This window comes from Oncorhynchus mykiss, unplaced genomic scaffold (assembly GCF_013265735.2).
Source record: "Oncorhynchus mykiss isolate Arlee unplaced genomic scaffold, USDA_OmykA_1.1 un_scaffold_343, whole genome shotgun sequence".
Taxonomy (NCBI): Eukaryota; Metazoa; Chordata; class Actinopteri; order Salmoniformes; family Salmonidae; genus Oncorhynchus; species Oncorhynchus mykiss.
This window is the reverse complement of record NW_023493791.1, coordinates 97,501-102,500: the sequence shown is the minus strand read 5'-3', so window position 1 is coordinate 102,500 and position 5,000 is coordinate 97,501.

The following is a 5,000-nucleotide window of genomic DNA, read 5'->3' as shown; positions in this document are numbered from 1 at the left end:
ATCGTGTTTCAAGTTTTGGGAAAAAAGTGAATGTCACAGGATGCATAGGTTCCTGTGGATGCGAATTTTTTTTTACATTATGTAATTGTTGCCCATCACGAGAGAGGGTATGAGACGAAATTTGGGACCTCTAGCCCTTCGGGAAGTATTTTTAATCATTTTTTGAAAATTACAGAAATTGGTCGAAAAAATGACAGAGTCCCACTTTTCACAGCCGTGCACCTGGTGATTGAAAACGTGCATCTGGTAACCCAAAAATGCGGTTCTCAATGCGCTTGCCGGTGTTACAGATATACATGTCCGATAATGATGCACCCTACTACGGACCTTTTTCAATGGGGGTCGGCCTGAATTATTTATGGAAGGTATGATTACTTTTTTTTTCTCCGTGCAACTGGTGATTGAAAACGTGCACCTGGTCACCCAAAACACGGTTCTCTATGCGGTTAGCGGTGTTCCCGAGATTCATGTCCGATAATGATGCACCCTACTACGGACCTTTTCAATGGGGGCCGGTCCGAATTATTTATGGAAGGTATGATTTTTTTTTTCTCTCTCCGTGCAACTGGTGATTGAAAACGTGCATCTGGTAACCCAAAACACGGTTCTCTATGCGGTTAGCGGTGTTCCCGAGATTCATGTCCGATAATGATGCACCCTACTACGGACCTTTTCAATGGGGGCCGGTCCGAATTATTTATGGAAGGTATGATTTTTTTTTTTTTTCAACACTTTTCCCCTCTTTTTCTCTCTCTGCCGGGGCCGGCCCTGGGTGCTTTATGGACGGTTTAAAACATGACTATGGATGCAAATGCTCATTTTCCTCCGTGCACCTGGTGATTGAAAACGTGCATCTGGTAACCCAAAAATTATAAAAGGGTTTTAAATACTTTTACCCGTCATTCTATTGATATAGCCCGCTAGGGGAGTGCCCCACTACGGCCCTCTCTCTGTCAGGGCCGTCCTTGGGTGCTTTTTACACACTTTAAGAAATCACGATGGATGCAGATTGCTATTAATCCTCCGTGCAACTGGTGATTGAAAACGTGCATCTGGTAACCCAAAATTTCAAATATGGTTCAAAATGAATTTAAAGGCACCCCTCTCATTGTTGCCCGCTATGGGAGCACCCCACTAAGGCCCTGTCTCGGTCGGGCCCGTCCTGAGTGCTTTATAGACACTTTAAGAAATCGCGATGGATGCAGATTGCTATTAATCCTCCGTGCAACTGGTGATTGAAAATGTGCAACTGGTGATTGAAAACGTGCACCTGGTCACCCAAAACACGGTTCTCTATGCGGTTAGCGGTGTTCCATCTATTCATGTCCGCTTATGGCGCACCCTACTACGGACCTTTAGCAATGGGGGCCGGCCCGAATTATTTATGGAAGGTCTGATGATGATTTTTTTTTTTTTTTCACCATCTCTTTCTCTCTCTGCCGGGGCCGGCCAAGAGTGCTTTATGGACGGTTTAAAACATGACTATGGATGCAAATGCTCATTTTCCTCCGTGCACCTGGTGATTGAAAACGTGCATCTGGTAACCCAAAAATTATAAAAGGGTTTTAAATACTTTTACCCGTCATTCTATTGATATAGCCCGCTAGGGGAGTGCCCCACTACGGCCCTCTCTCTGTCAGGGCCGTCCTTGGGTGCTTTTTACACACTTTAAGAAATCACGATGGATGCAGATTGCTATTAATCCTCCGTGCAACTGGTGATTGAAAACGTGCATCTGGTAACCCAAAATTTCAAATATGGTTCAAAATGAATTTAAAGGCACCCCTCTCATTGTTGCCCGCTATGGGAGCACCCCACTAAGGCCCTGTCTCGGTCGGGCCCGTCCTGAGTGCTTTATAGACACTTTAAGAAATCGCGATGGATGCAGATTGCTATTAATCCTCCGTGCAACTGGTGATTGAAAATGTGCAACTGGTGATTGAAAACGTGCACCTGGTCACCCAAAACACGGTTCTCTATGCGGTTAGCGGTGTTCCATCTATTCATGTCCGCTTATGGCGCACCCTACTACGGACCTTTAGCAATGGGGGCCGGCCCGAATTATTTATGGAAGGTCTGATGATGATTTTTTTTTTTTTTCACCATCTCTTTCTCTCTCTGCCGGGGCCGGCCAAGAGTGCTTTATGGACGGTTTAAAACATGACTATGGATGCAAATGCTCATTTTCCTCCGTGCACCTGGTGATTGAAAACGTGCATCTGGTAACCCAAAAATTATAAAAGGGTTTTAAATACTTTTACCCGTCATTCTATTGATATAGCCCGCTAGGGGAGTGCCCCACTACGGCCCTCTCTCTGTCAGGGCCGTCCTTGGGTGCTTTTTACACACTTTAAGAAATCACGATGGATGCAGATTGCTATTAATCCTCCGTGCAACTGGTGATTGAAAACGTGCATCTGGTAACCCAAAATTTCAAATATGGTTCAAAATGAATTTAAAGGCACCCCTCTCATTGTTGCCCGCTATGGGAGCACCCCACTAAGGCCCTGTCTCGGTCGGGCCCGTCCTGAGTGCTTTATAGACACTTTAAGAAATCGCGATGGATGCAGATTGCTATTAATCCTCCGTGCAACTGGTGATTGAAAATGTGCAACTGGTGATTGAAAACGTGCACCTGGTCACCCAAAACACGGTTCTCTATGCGGTTAGCGGTGTTCCATCTATTCATGTCCGCTTATGGCGCACCCTACTACGGACCTTTAGCAATGGGGGCCGGCCCGAATTATTTATGGAAGGTCTGATGATGATTTTTTTTTTTTTTTCACCATCTCTTTCTCTCTCTGCCGGGGCCGGCCAAGAGTGCTTTATGGACGGTTTAAAACATGACTATGGATGCAAATGCTCATTTTCCTCCGTGCACCTGGTGATTGAAAACGTGCATCTGGTAACCCAAAAATTATAAAAGGGTTTTAAATACTTTTACCCGTCATTCTATTGATATAGCCCGCTAGGGGAGTGCCCCACTACGGCCCTCTCTCTGTCAGGGCCGTCCTTGGGTGCTTTTTACACACTTTAAGAAATCACGATGGATGCAGATTGCTATTAATCCTCCGTGCAACTGGTGATTGAAAACGTGCATCTGGTAACCCAAAATTTCAAATATGGTTCAAAATGAATTTAAAGGCACCCCTCTCATTGTTGCCCGCTATGGGAGCACCCCACTAAGGCCCTGTCTCGGTCGGGCCCGTCCTGAGTGCTTTATAGACACTTTAAGAAATCGCGATGGATGCAGATTGCTATTAATCCTCCGTGCAACTGGTGATTGAAAATGTGCAACTGGTGATTGAAAACGTGCACCTGGTCACCCAAAACACGGTTCTCTATGCGGTTAGCGGTGTTCCATCTATTCATGTCCGCTTATGGCGCACCCTACTACGGACCTTTAGCAATGGGGGCCGGCCCGAATTATTTATGGAAGGTCTGATGATGATTTTTTTTTTTTTTCACCATCTCTTTCTCTCTCTGCCGGGGCCGGCCAAGAGTGCTTTATGGACGGTTTAAAACATGACTATGGATGCAAATGCTCATTTTCCTCCGTGCACCTGGTGATTGAAAACGTGCATCTGGTAACCCAAAAATTATAAAAGGGTTTTAAATACTTTTACCCGTCATTCTATTGATATAGCCCGCTAGGGGAGTGCCCCACTACGGCCCTCTCTCTGTCAGGGCCGTCCTTGGGTGCTTTTTACACACTTTAAGAAATCACGATGGATGCAGATTGCTATTAATCCTCCGTGCAACTGGTGATTGAAAACGTGCATCTGGTAACCCAAAAATTATAAAACGGTTTTAAATACTTTTACCGGTCATTCTATTGATATAGCCCGCTATGGGAGCACCCCACTAAGGCCCTGTCTCGGTCGGGGCCGTCCTTCAGTGCTTTATATACAGTTTCATATATTACGATGGATGCAGATTGTGATTGTTTTCCAAAAGACCCGTGTGCATCTGGTAACCCAAAAATTATAAAACTGTTTTAAATCATTTTACCGGTCATTCTATTGATATAGCCCGCTAGGGGAGTACCCTACTACGGCCCTCTCTCGGTCAGGCCCGTCCTTAGGTGCTTTATATACAGTTTAAGATATTACGATGGATGCAGATTGTGATTGTTTTCCAAAAGACCCGTGTGCATCTGGTAACCCAAAAATTAAAATATGGTTCAAAACCCGGGTAACACCACTCTATTTACGGACATGACAGTAGAGCTTACCCCCTGGAGCTATTGACCTCCAGGCTTGTAGGCCCTTACTCACCACCCGGGTATCACCCCTCTATTTCGGGGATGATACCAGCAGGGGACCCCCCCCACCTCCACAACCTCGCATACCAGGTGAACCAGGGCACCCACACTTAAGCACCCCTCCTCGGACATTAAAGCAGATAACCGCGCTGTTATGAACCGCGTGCACCTGGTCACCCAAATGGAACTTGTGCACCTGGTCACCCAAAAGGACCGGCGTGCACCTGGTCACCCAAAGGCCGGCGTGCACCTGGTCACCCAAAAGGACCATGTGCACCTGGTCACCCAAAGGCCGGCGTGCACCTGGTCACCCAAAAGGACCGTGTGCACCTGGTCACCCAAAGGCCGGCGTGCACCTGGTCACCCAAAGGACCATGTGCACCTGGTCACCCAAAAGGACCATGTGCACCTGGTCACCCAAAGGCCGGCGTGCACCTGGTCACCCAAAAGGACCATGTGCACCTGGTCACCCAAAGGCCGGCGTGCACCTGGTCACCCAAAGGACCATGTGCACCTGGTCACCCAAAAGGACCATGTGCACCTGGTCACCCAAAGGCCGGCGTGCACCTGGTCACCCAAAGGACCATGTGCACCTGGTCACCCAAAGGCCGGCGTGCACCTGGTCACCCAAAGGACCATGTGCACCTGGTCACCCAAAGGCCGGCGTGCACCTGGTCACCCAAAGGACCATGTGCACCTGGTCACCCAAAAGGACCATGTGCACCTGGTCACCCAA